We start from the raw sequence: 14,529 nt of genomic DNA on the forward strand, positions 1-14,529 counted from the left end.
CGACAGAGACAGCAAACGGGAAAAGAAATTCCCATTACTTCGGGGGAGAGACGTCTAGTACCGTTCTTCTTCATCTTGGTTGCCGATGCTCGTCTTCTCTCCTCTACTTGTTCTTCGTCTTCTTCGCTCGCTCTTACGGATCCGCTACACGGTCTCCGAACCCGAAGGGACACCGAGACACGACACGCATGTGCCGGGGTCATTCTATCGATTTCTCTGGTTCCCGCGTTAGTCACGAGGAGGCGTAACAGAAGTCGCGCTCTCGCTGCACCAGCACGCCACCCAAAACAGCCTCGCGTATCGTCGCAACCGGGTTGCCTTTTCAAGGTTAACCGACACGTATATGTGTACACGTACACATCACTAAAAGAACACAGGTAGCACCGAAAGTGCCGGAAGTGGCCTCGTCTCGTTGAGTGTTCCAAAACAACCCCCGAGCCGCCTTGTTTTTCTTCGTCACGTGTGCGTGCCGGCTGATACGAACTCCGGTTCGATTGTGATTTTTCGAACGGATTGCCGCAAAGAAAACAGTTGTGCTCCCAGTGTTTTCGACGTTTACCTTTCTTTTCTACTATCGGTGAGTAGCGATATTATCATCGAATGTTCCGTGCGGAAGATTTTGGAGTCATTTTTCAAACGTTTACGGTTCGAGAGAAGTGCGCGACTTTCAATTGCCCGTTAAGCGTCGCTGCGTCGCGACGGATCACTTTACTTGCCCTAGCTCTATTAACATTTAACGCTTAGAACGTGTTTTATCGAACACGCTCGCTGTCAGAATCGCTACGCCGGCAGAATAAATAGCTGATTCGACGATTGCTAAACGATTCTATAGACGCGCAATGAGCTACGGCGATTAAGCAACGAGTAATTAACGCGATCGTGTATCCAGACAAGTTTTGTTTCCACGGATTTCGAGAATGCTTGTCTGGGGTAATTTCATGCAAACGGATAATCGATTATACTGCCGATATCACGCGAACATAAAACCTCCCCTAACGCTTTGATGCTTTTGTACATTCTCGAGATGGTGCGCGAGGGTAATGACCAGCGCTTTTTTCGTTACTTGCTATTTATAATCGGTGTTAACATTGTGTAGATTCATAGATAATCTATGCTGCGTGTTCTGCATTCGAGCAAAAGTTTTCTGAATTTAGATTATTCTTATCACGCCACTTGGCGTCATTTAATTTCATGCATATATTCTGCGATAATTAATAGCATTTTTTAACTGTAATTGCAAATATTGCTTCAATTACACTTTAATATTTTAAGGAACTTTAGGGACTGTCAAATATTTTTATATTCGATAACGCATCTTTAACAAATTTTTGAAAAATTCTTCATGAAGTTTGTATTATTTGCAGATAATTTATATTATTTACAGATAAATTTATTGGTCCTTTAATGAGTATTAATATACATTTTTTATAATAGTGGTTTAACTCAGGCTGACACACAATTTGAAAAATTGTAGTTCAGGTTAAGTTAGGTTAGACAGAGGTTATAACAAGTTTAGGTTAATAAACATCTCACAATATGAAGATGTCTGTACAATCATAAAATGTTGTTTAAACAAGGTTTAAAGTAAGCTTATTTAATAAGGTGTTTTATGTTATTTAACATAAAAGAAATTAAACTTAAACCAATCTCTCAAGAAGTAAAATTTCTCACAACGATAAAAATTTCTCAAAATCCCAACAATAATGGAACTACCTACCCGAAAAAATATATGAACAATTGCTGTATCAATAAAAGAGATCCGGGTGATTTGACGCCATTACCATTCATCGTGTCGGAACCAATAACCGTACAAGAAATATTTGGATGTAATAAAAGAAATGGCGGCAATATTCGTGAGTGCAGCATTGAAAACGCAACACAATCGTAGTCGACAAAGGCCGACAGTGTGATCGAGTGGTGATTCGAGGCAAAAATCGTCGAATGTAAGTCTGAAAGGCAGAATGGAAGTTATCGTGGAGTTGCATAGAATCGTTTGCCTGGAGAAATCCGATTGCTCGCGGTGAACCGCTCGTAACAGAGGCGCGAGCATACGCGCCGTAGCCGACAATACGGTTGTACAGAGTTTCCAAGAGAATTTTTCTCCCTGTTTCCGGCGCGCGATAAGCGCCCGTTATCTTTTGTCGCGCTACGATAATCCAAAGAACGGTCGTTTCAGTTCTTTAGGCAGGTCGGACTGGCGGGCACCGCCGATCAACTAAACGCCTGTGGCTATGTAACCAGCGAGCGTAACGTCGCCCGAGTAATTCTCGAGCTTGTTACGAGGAGCACGTCGTGGATACACACTACCTTGCTCGTTTTCCCTCATCCTCTATCCCTTCTTTTTTCTTTTGTTCCTTCTTCGTACACTCCGACGTGGCTCGTTTGCGAGTCTACAGATTCTTTACTCCTCTTTGATTATACAAGATTTTCATATACTCTATTTCATCAATTTTTATATTTTTTCTTCTCTACATTACAATTTTTATATTTTTTCTTATCTATATTACAATTTTTATATTTTTTCTTCTCTACATTACAATTTTTTTATTTTTTCTTCTCTACGTTACAATTTTTATATTTTTTCTTCTCTACATTACAATATTTATATTTTTTCTTCTCTACATTACAGTTTTTATATTTTTTCTTCTCTACATTACAATTTTTATATTTTTTCTTCTCTACATTACAAGTTTTATATGTTTTCTTCTCTACATTACAATTTTTATATTTTTTCTTCTGTACATTACAATTTTTATATTTTTTCTTCTCTACAAAATCTTTACATAAAAACTACAACCCTACATTAAAATTAGAAGTCGTACTTTCACATTCTCAAATTCTTACATCCCTAATTTCTTAAACTGAAAATGAGAATCCAAAATCTAGGCATTGCTACATCCATAGATATCTAGACCTTCAAATCTCTAAATTCACAATTTTCAAAATTTGAAAATTACCACATCTCAAACTTCAAGATACTGGTCCATGTATCTCTACATACACATATTTCTGTATATCTGTATACCTACTATATCTCTACACATATGATCATATCTCTGTACTCCCATATTTACATCCTCACACCCTTATACTCCTGCCTCCTTACATCCTTACGTTCCTATAACTTCCAGATCTTCAACTTTCCAAATTTCCCAATTCCAGAATCCATAAAATCCTACATACTTGAGAATACTACCTTGACTTTAAATTAAAAAATTTGGAATTTTTGTAAGGATAAGTAGATTTGCGAGCGACTGTACACTCGGTTTTTCCTTCGTTCCATTTTGTTCCCCTTTTTACAACTCTCGTTTCTTTGCCCTCCGCACCTATCGCTTTGGCTCTCTGTCCCTTTTCTCCGCGCAGCGTTAGGTAATTCGAAAGCAATTTGAATTGACGTACAGCCGGCAGAGGAAAGTAATTACGAGGCGATGGCGAGCGAGAAACGCAAATTCTCGACAAGCTCGACGGATCGTGTATACGTATAGTCGGCCTCGGCGTGTGCCACGCACTGGGAATACACACCGTGATCTACATAACACTGTGTACACGTATACACGCGTCTGTATATTACGGTTCGCGGTTAGATTGATTAAAATTTACTATGCAAATTAGATTGCGCCTCGGAGCGATGCAGGCGGAGCCGGCGTAGGAGGAAGATCCGGCTCGACCCCGGACCTGAAAAGATGAATCGTTATCATTAACGTTTTCGCCGTTCGGAGTCTACTGATATCGAGTCTGTTTTAACAGAAACTGTAATTATTAATGATACCATTGACTAATTTGAGAATTTCTATCTATAGGTCGCTTTACATCTTTCATTTCGAACCTTTTCTCTTTAGTTATTCGATTAGATTCGCTGTATTCAACCCATCACTACTTTATCATGGCAATGTATTATATTAAACCTGACTTTTGTAATTTTGTTAAAAAATGTATACCGTGATAATAACGAAAAGCGACAATTTTATTCGGGGAATCATATATTATCAACTTACACCAATGAGATCCATATTTACAAAATATTCATTAGACAAACCGTGATAATAACGAAAAGCGACAATTCTGGACAGAAATCATATATTATCACCTTCAAACAGTGAGATGCACATTTGCAAAATATTTAGAGCAAAAAATGTTTAATTACACTGAATATTTGCGCTTTAATGAGATCTGCAAAATGTACATAAATCATCTAATCCGTACCTAGAGATTAATTAATACTTCTCAGACTTTGATGTATCATAAACATGAGTCTACTAATAGCAGTAAAATATGTGGCTCATTTATGTTTGAGATACAAGTACATCCACAGTGCATCTGAAGATAAAATAAATCTGACTTCCTCGAAGAATCTTCTCGGTATCAATTTTCGAAGAAAATTCGACTCTCCCGAATTTCCGGACGTTCTCAAGAATTTTTTCGTCCCGGTACGAAAGCACGTAACCATCGAAGAAATTCGTCTTTCCGCTAGATCGGTCGGAAGCGGCGCGATTCGCGGCAGAGAGGGTGCGCGAGGGTGAGTTTCACCCCCGAGGCGTGTACACGCGTGGCAGGCGAATTGATCGCGTTGGGGTAGAATCATCCATCACCGAGTGACAGACCCGAGCTTACCCCCCTCTATGAAAAGGTGCCCCTTTTCCCTTCCGACAAGAGGAATGGACAGAGGTGGCGGTAGAAGGGTAGGTGTGCGAGGGAGGGAAAACGGTGGCGCCCTCGAACGACGGGCGACGAAGCAAACAACCCCCTCAACAATACCCAACAGATCCCACGGGACGGCGTATTCTGTGTTCCTCTCTTTTTCCCTCCGCCGCCTCTTCTTCGCCCTCTCCTCGTCATGGTTTACCCTCGTTGCCGTTTGCCGACTCGCCTGGCGACGCTGCTGACGTTGGTTTCTCGCGAAAATCGAACCACTTAATTGCGTGATCGCCCCCCCTCGGTTTAAATTGCCGCCTCTATTTATTGTGATGGGGTTGAAGAAACGGAGATCCGGAGTGTGTCGAATTATTCAAGGGTGCATTACGTGTGTTCAACCTAAGAAGTCAATTATTTCCTTCGAATACAATCGCATGAGTAGCGCTTCCTGATGTAGCCCCTAAAGGGGTCAGGTTTATTAATCTACAATCATTCAACTCTTTAATATTCATACACATAATCTGCATTATCTAATTAAACCTCTTTTAAAGTATGCATTAACCCTTTGCACTCGAAGGTAATTACACTGTTTGAATTGTTTCTTTCACTATGTTTATACATCACATGTGTCATAGTATCGAATCAGTTAAATAATAATGATTTTAGATTGTTTTATTAAATAAAATGGTGACTGAGAGTCACCTCTCAAGCGCAAAGGGTTAAATGATATACAATATGTAATGAAATGTAAATTTTTTATCGAAAGAACCATTTCTTATTTTTCACAATAGTCTTGTTGCTTTATTATTACTTATAATAAGTAAGACTATAATTATGTTATAGTCCTTCTAATATTGAAAATTTTCAATGCTATGTTTCTCTAAATTTTTTTAACAAGAAATATTTTCCATAGCAGCTAAAGGTTTGACTCTTCAAAATAGGAAAAGTACTCTAATTTATTGTACCAATATTTCGAATGCTTCTAGACACACAAATAACTTTGATAAGATTACTCCACCGAACTAACCGTAATTGAGTCACCCGAGTGTAACTTACGATGACTTTCAGCCAAGAAACTTCTCCCCGACTGGTTCGGTCAATAACAAACATAACGCAGCGTCACCCTTATGATTTATTACACTCTGCACAAAGCAATCTTCTCTTAGATCACTTCCATCTCTTTTGCAAATTTTTACACTCTCATCCGTTGAATATCTCAATACTAACATAAATATTAGAACGCGCTAGTGGTTTGATTAAACTCTCAGTCATTATAAAATAGTAATTACATAAACAGACCGGGGACTTATCAGTTTCAATCTCTAATTACCATTCATGATTCAGCCAGAATTTATCATTAAGCAAATGAAAACGAACTCTTGAAACTAAATTTCTTGGTCGCTAGGGTAGATGTGCCATCCCCCATAAAGCTCGTTTCCCGGCATTGATGTGCTTCCTCGCTAGCACGACGGCAATTTTCTTGATCACGCGACACAAAGGGACGAAATCAATAACACGACGCAGCCCAAATTGAAATACAACCTGCAGTTTACGTAGAGTCCCGAATATAATTTACGATCGAAGCGGGATGTTTCTTCGAGTGGCAGAGAAAAACGAGACGAACTGTTGCCGGAGGTCGCGATATTCGAAAAAAACAGGGAAAGCTCGACGGTATTCAAAACACAGCGGAGAAAGAGGGAAAGCCACTTTGGGGTGGATAATACTTTGAAAGGAGCGGATGCGGATATCTCTCGTATTATTGTGAACTGCAGCATACCACGATTTTCAAACTGTTCTATGAACAGTAGTTGCAATTGACGTAGACTTATGCTATCATTTGTAGAACAGTTTCAAAATGCAGACAAAATAGTCTTCTGACTAAATTAAAATTATAAGCTGTGTAGATAAGTAATTCTTTCGCAAATCCTTGATTACAATTTTAAAATGTTTGCGGACAAAGTAGTCTTCTGACTAAATTAAAATTATAAGCTGTTTAAATAAGTAATTCTTTCGCAAATTCTTGATTACAATTTCAAAATGTTTGCACACAAAATACTCTTCTAACTAAATTAACCCTTTGCACTCGAAGGTAATTTGTTTACAGCAACTTTAAAAATATAGTTAAAAAGTTAAATAAATTTTCTTGAGGTTAACATTTCTTTACTAATAATTTCCATTATTGTTTCACTATGTTTATCACACGTGTCATGTTAAATGCTTATTTAAAATCATTGCATTAAATATAATGGCGAGTCACCTCTCGAGCGCAAAGCTGTGTAATTCTTTAATAAATCCTTGATTTGGTACTGCAATTTGGCTGATGAATTCGGTTAATGCATTAAGAAAGCTTCTGATCAGGGATTGTATACATTTCGTGTCTGCGCGGATAATACAAATCCACGCTGATTCAACAGAGAAGCCGAGGAGAAATTGAATTTGTGCTATACGGCTAGCATTGTGCTAGGTGCAAGAGCCGATAACAGGGCACAAAAGGAAACGTGGCCTAGATCAGAATTGCACTTCGAGTAGCGTGTACACACACGATCTCTACCTTATTCATCCGTGGGCAAACTCTCCGTAGGCTGGAACGAGAGTTTGATACACGAGGTGAGGGAGCATTATGATCCCGTAATGGACCAATATTTGGATACGTACGATAGAACGTTACCACGATTCACGCGCGCCTCCCTTGCGACCGTTCTGTTTGCCGGATAATAATTCAAGGATCGATACACGTCTTATCGAACTCGTTTTCGAATAAATTCCGATCCGTCGAATCCAATTTTCGTTGCGTATCCAATTACTTTTTGTGCTGAAAACGAGATGTAATTGTTGAGATATTGAATATCGAAGGTATTAAATATCGAAGATAAAGAATATCGAGTGCTGAGACTAACGAGTAAGAATTAGAGATGATACTTGGAAGATTGCTCCGGAATAGAAATTCGATAACGAATTGCAAGAAATAGTGATTGTAGAAGAGCTCTTCGGAGAAATGAATCAGGGGACTGAGGAAGATTCTGATCTTTTAATGGACGAGAATTTCTAGAGCATACGTAGCAATCTCTCTATAGAATATAAAAGAAGGTCCACGCAATCTCGGCGCCATTTTGCTGCACGAGCCAGAGTACACACGAAGAATTGTTTAATCCTATCGATATGACAAATTTCAACAACTAAAGGCAAAGATCGATGGTTCTTTATCGTGGTAGGTAGTGTAGCGAAAGATTTGCTTAGGCTCCCGTGTTCCCCCAAAGTTTGCTTTAGAACGATTCCAGGGTGCGTTGAAGCCAGATTGGTTTTTCCTTATCTCTCGCAAACCTCTCTTTGCAAGTCGTTCGATAAGAACGAGTCGAGAGACTCCGAACGAAATCGATGAAATTTCTGAACCACCCTGAACGACCTATGCAAACAAGACCACACCGGGATTGTTCGTATGGAGAAATGAGAAAAATCCGTGCCTCGTCAGCGGATACACAGTTTCATTGCGTTCGTAAGCACTCTAGAGTACTCTAGGTGTCTAGAGTTTCTCGATTCACCGGTTGTTCAGTCTCACGCGCTCGAGGATCCATAGAATCGTGTGTGGTTGTCATAGCCAAGTCCCCGACCTCCCTGCCTAAAGAGGTTCGCTGCTTGTCCTCTTGCTCTGTTCAAACGCAGCAACGATGCAAACTTACTACGTGTCTGTCGAAATACGCTGGTGCGAACTACACGCGTTGCATCGCCTGCTTATCGATTTAACCTAACTAACCCTTAATCGCGAATAAGATGGACAAACACGAGGTTACGCTTATTAGAGATTAGGGAGATTTGCATGCCTTCATTAATTATAGGGTGTCAGGACCTTTATAGGACATATTCGTACGTGAGCTCTGTTGGGTACTTAGGAGTGTTTTTCACAAATTTTTATGGAATTATTTAACTTCGTTTAGAAATTTTTATATTTACCATATTTCTGTATTTTCGAAGCTCTGTATTTCCTAAGTCATTTGTCAGTTTCTGTATTTTCGAAGCTCTGTATTTCCTAACTCGTGTATTTGTCAGTCTCTTTATTTTTAGGTTATGTACGGAAATTCTTGTAGGTCCATAATACCGTGCTTTTTACACTTTTGCACCTTCAAACTTCTGTATTTCTTAGACCTTCGTGTTCCTCAATTTCCATATTTTCTAAACCTTCATGTTCCTCAATGTCTATATTTTTTAAACCTTCATGGTTCTCAATTTCTATATTTTCTACCCCTTTGTGTTCCTCAATTTCAATATCTTGTAAACTTCATATTTTTCAATTTTTATAAATTTGATAAACCTTCATGTTCCTCAATTTCAATATTTTTCCACATCTGTATCGTGAAGATTTTTCTTATCCAACATATAAAACATTTGTCGTCCTCAATTTCTATATTTTCTACCCCTTTATGTTGTTCGAGTTCAATATCTTGTAAACTTCATATTTTTCAATTTTTATAAATTTGCTAAACCTTCATGTTCAACCTCAATATTTTTCCACATCTGTATCGTGAACATTCTTCTCCAACATATAAAATTGCATCCTATTAATCGTATTACATCAGAGTACCTAATATACGACACGCTGTTAAGATATTCACGAAAGTAGCTGCGGAATCCTGAATTTTACGAGGCCTTTAGCGCATTATCTAATATCGTAAACTGTCGTGAACGGCCATTACGGGATACTTAAGTTCGTAAAGGAAGCGCAGCGGCCCGTGGCTTCTTTTATCGGTCACCCCGGAAACGCCACCCTCGGACTCTCCATGGGGGGCGTCGTTAATTCGGTATATAACGTCGTAACCAGGTCGAAGAAGTACGAAGATGAGACACGGTCCGTGACAACCCCATGACTGAACGCGACAAGTGGCTTTTGGGGTGCGAGTTTTACGAGCGTTTAACGACCGATTTATCGGTCGTTCAGTGAACGAGACACGACCTAGACACGAGACCTGTCGCGAGTTGTTCATCCTCAGGCCACGTGACCCAGCTAGACGTTCGATTCGAAGATTTATCGTTTCCGATTTTCATACCCGCCTTAGCCATTCCTATCGCGTTCGCTTCCTCGAAGCTGCGGGGACATTTTCTTATTGGCGTCCCGTGCGAGACAGGTCAACATCCGTTCACCTCATCCGCTCCTCGGAATTCCTATCTTTCTTAGTCATCTTCAACGGTAGCGTTCCATTAAAACGTCCGGCCGCGAATCGAACGAACAAATCTTCACGGTGCACGATCCCTATCTGCCGACGATTATCGGACAATTTGCTCGATACGTTCATTGTGAATTGATGGGGAGATAGACTTTTTGGTTCGTTATTTACCTTGTAACGCTCTGCGAAGGATGTTAGATATGCATGGAGATTCATGAAACCTATCATCTTCTGGAACCTCTGATGTTATTTAGATCTGGTAGTTATAGACTAGGTACGCATTGAACAAGTTTTGAATAACTTTACGTTTTCTGGAAAAGTAAGAATGACTCTTTCAAGGTCTTCATATCAACCTTTGTATCTTTTGTATTTCTTTTTGGAGGAAAGTCTAACCTATATCAATATCGGTAAATACCCTCAATCACTATATCAGCAAATGAAGCTTCACATATCAATAAATATAACAGTATTACACCTATCATCTTCTGGAACATCTGATGTTATTTAGATCTGGTAGTTATAGACTAGGTACGCTTTGAACAAGTTTTAAATAACTTTATGTTTTCTGGTAAAGTAAGAACGACTCTTTCAAGGTCTTCATACCAATCTTTGTATCTTTCGTATATTTTTTTTGGAGGAAAGTCTAACCTGTATCAATATCATACCCTCAATCACTATATCAGCAAATCAAGCTTCACATACCAGTAAATATAACACATTCATACAGAATTAATTTACCAAAATATGAATCATTAAAATGTTCATGAGTCTAACCTCAGCGGTGGAAGCGTCCGGACCGCATCTTGTCTCGACATCATTACAAACGTTCCCCGCGTCTGTTCGGAAATCAAATCGAACACGACAAAGTCCAACGTCTGAGCTGTTCGAACACGCGAGAATGGTATCGACGGAATAGTTGGGCGAGAATTTGGAATTCCGGCCGGTCGAGCTCTCGTGTACGTTCGAGTGCTTCTGTCTAGCGCACACCGAATGTGTTCCGCGTGCACGAGAATACTTCGATCGGTGGTTACGGCACTCTGGAACGGACAATTATCGGTAGATCCGTGAGCCGGAATAAATTTCCACCTACGGTCTGCCGTGGTAGCCAACAGTTCCATGAATTTTCTCGTGCGAGTCACGAACGCGTGAATTAAGATGTACTCGGTGTCGCAAGCACGCTGCTAGCAAACCTCCTCGCTAAGTGGTCATTTTATAATATTCTAACGGGAGAGTGTCAAAGCTTGTTGTTTACTGTGACAACCAAGGAGACCACGATATACTGCCGTTACGGTGTGACTCGTTATGGCAACTGGAAACGCTTTCACGCTTGTACTGGAATTACCGAGGTTCTTGAAAATCTCGGGAGAGTTCTCGATAAAGTTAATTCGCTGATTGACGCGCTGATGGATGTAGATGTTTTTAAGATATTAACTTATAGATGGGGTAGGTGATTGATGGGTTCCTCGGCAAGGTAATCAGATCGCCCTTATTTGGAATTTGATGGATGCAGGGTAATGTGATTAATTATGTTACGTTGCTGCTAATGATATGTCGTTACCTTGTAAGTGATTTCTTGACACTGATGGTGGCGAATTTTATAACGATCCTGCAATCTTGCGTGTCTTTTTATATCGTGTACTGGATTGATGGGCTGACTATTAAGAACTGATTAACTCATCGATAATACGGAACGTGTATGCTATACGTTTGCGAGACTTTTTTCAATTTTCTAATTTTCATGCTTCATGTTTTGTCCATATTTTCTAGTAGACATCTAACAGTTACGTACATCTAAGAGTTCATGTAACAACTCCCGACAATTTTGATCTAATTAAATATACTCGTATTGCATGTATATCTTGTTTTTTCGTTCTTTAATTAAACATTTAGGGAAATAGTATCGGAGGTTGGTGTTCCATTAACATTTTAATTATCCCGCACCGGTAGGGAGTAAATGTCAGGGACACGATAATTTCGGTGCGCGTGACAGTAGCGAGCCGACCGTGATCACAATCAGTCCATGAAAGAGCTTCTGTGTGACACTATATATCGGAAGACTTTAGGGGTCCTCGGACAGCAGAGGATGACGTAAACGCGCGTTGATACGTCGCTAAATAACCGATCAGATAATTTTCATCGCTTCCATCGAATCTGTCAGAGGTCGGTTGTCCAGGCTGCGCGTGGGACAGCCGTACGGTGGGTCGGTGGGTCGGCCATTGGTATGAAGACGTAATTGGACCGGTTGACAGTTTCCGAGCATTCATTTGACGTATGACATGATTCAGAAGCGTCCAGCCGTTGTCACATCTTCAATTGCCTTCTCCGTCAGAAGCAATCATCGTCCTGCGACTCGCGAGAATCGTATCGCCTCGCCTTTGTTCGGCCAGCAACACGATTTCCTTTCTTATCTGTTGCGTAGGTATACCGTGTTACGTTGCCAGTCGACCGTTCTCAGACCTCAGAAACGGAAGTCATACAGTGATAACTCTTTCCTCGAAACACAGTGCAACGCTTCATTGCGACAGAAATAAAATATATGGACGGTGAGTTGCAGGAAATGAACTCTGTGCTCTTATAGATGGTCGAAAATGTGAAGATGTTTCAACCTTAGGCTACTCTACTGGTAGCATAAGCGCGTAGCTTCACTGAATACATTTGTACAAAAATTACTGTTGGCTCACCATGAGATGAGCTCTGATAGGATGTCAAATAGGACAAAAGTGTAGCTGCAGTTGGTTGAAGGAAATTTCATATTTTTGGTAGGAATGAATTAGTCAGATTGAAAAGTGAAGACTATCTTACTTCTTATGTAGAACTCTTGCTGTAAACAGTCTGTTGGAACGAGTTTGTGGAACGTAAAGTTTATGGTACACGAAAGTTGTGAACATCTGAATCAAAATTTCGAAATCTTCAAATTCCTCAAGTTTCTCAACTCTTCAATTTCCACCTCAAAACCCTTGAATCGCAAATACTTGAAGTGGAGTATCCACATAACGGATTAATGATTTTCCAACTCGATCGAAATGTGAACTCGTACTCGAACAGTTAGAGAAGTGCTGCTATATTAGCCCTTGATAACAGAGTCGACAGAGGTATCGAAAAGCAATAAGTTAATCGCAAGGTTCGCAGCGAGGAAAGCGGAAAATAGAAAGAGAGATCTCCGCGGAGACAGTGATTATGTTAATCGTTACGCCGGTTCCAGGTATTGATAACGGTACCCAGCGACAGTAAGATCGTGCACCTTGCAGCAGATTATACCTGGCTAACTCGACGGTAAATAGAAACCTTACGCGATAACGAGCGCAGCGTTTCGTCGGCGAGGTTCCATCAGGTGAATTATCAACGTGGTATGCCATTCGGTGTACTGAATACCAGACCGTGCTTCCAGGACGTCCTGGAACCTGTTTATCGAACCGTTTAGTTGGAAGCGGTAATTCTTGCCAAGTATTAATTGTAATTATAGACCCGGCGCTAATTGCACGTTATTAGATAGCCGAGTAGCTGGCAAACAGACTGAGGTACGCTGCCAGTAACCGTGTTACCTCTGACGTGTTAACGCGACACATCCAGCTCGATTCACTGGAAATTCCTGTCTTCGGAACTTTCCTTCGAGTATCAGAAATCGAGAATTTCTATCCTGATGGACTAGCGTGATAAATTAATGTCTTCGGAACGAGTTCCTGGAAACGTGCAATCATTTAATCAGCAGATTTCTCTCTGGCAAAGTTCAACGTTCGTAAAAACTTTGACTCGTGAAATTTCGCGGAGACAACTTTGATGAAACTGTAGTTGCTTTACGAGTGTAATGCAGTAAACTTTATTGGACTATTACTGTTTATGCAGGGATGAAGTAGTTCATCAACCTTGAAAATTAGGTTGGGAAACTAAAAGACTTTCGGGATGAATAATCTTGTCCTTCAAAATTTCTTAATTGTTATATGACAGTACCAAATTCATGAATGATCAAATTGACATATTGTTGAATTATTAAATAAAGTGTTAAATTTCAGACGAAGTACTAAATCTTCAAATTATTATGTAACCGAAGTACCAAACTACCAAATCACTAAATGACACTATTATTAAAAGATCAAACTTTCAAATCATCAAATTTAAAAATTTCCAAAAGACCAAATGACCAAATGAACAAACCTCCAAATGACCAAATGACCAAATGACCAAATGACCAAATAACCAAATTAATAAATTTAAAAATCCCAGAATCCGAGAACCCAAAGTTCCAAAATTAAAAAAATTAAAAAACACGAAATACCTCTAACACAACTTTGCTATCCGATCCGCCCAGAAATGTTCCTCGGCGCTAATTGAAAAAATGAATTAATTCCCGACGAAACGGTATATGAATATACAGATAAATCAATATTACAGAACAGTTCGTTTCGGGAAGGTAAAATGGAGCAATGGATGATTACGACTGGAAAAAATCGATGAAATTACATGGCATTGGAGGGTAGTTATTGAGTGGACGGGCTCGAATCAATCGAAAGATCCAATAACAGCCGGTTTCTGTGAATATGAATACGAGCGAGGCGCAATTATGCGATATGTATCGTGGACATATCGACGCGACGGCAAACTCGAAACGCCATTGGATTTCAAAACGAAAATGTAATTTCCAGCAGGGTCGACAGGACTCGTTATATTCTTCGACGATGGCGGGATACGATCTCGTACACGACTCGGTGCACAATATTTCGATGTTCTCTCGCATCAACGACCC

General features: G+C 39.9%; 1 protein-coding gene across 1 annotated transcript in view; it reads left to right on the forward strand.

The window, feature by feature from the left end:
* Positions 1-280: 280 nt before the first annotated feature.
* Positions 281-14,529, forward strand: part of fz2 (frizzled 2) — a 141,892-nt gene continuing 127,643 nt past the window's right edge. Inside the window, exon 1 of the mRNA XM_076529017.1 lies at positions 281-577. The gene's annotated coding sequence lies outside the window, so the exon portion shown is untranslated. The remainder of the gene's footprint in view (positions 578-14,529) is intronic.

The sequence above is a fragment of the Megachile rotundata genome, chromosome 2 (assembly GCF_050947335.1).
Source record: "Megachile rotundata isolate GNS110a chromosome 2, iyMegRotu1, whole genome shotgun sequence".
In the NCBI taxonomy this organism is placed as follows: Eukaryota; Metazoa; Arthropoda; class Insecta; order Hymenoptera; family Megachilidae; genus Megachile; species Megachile rotundata.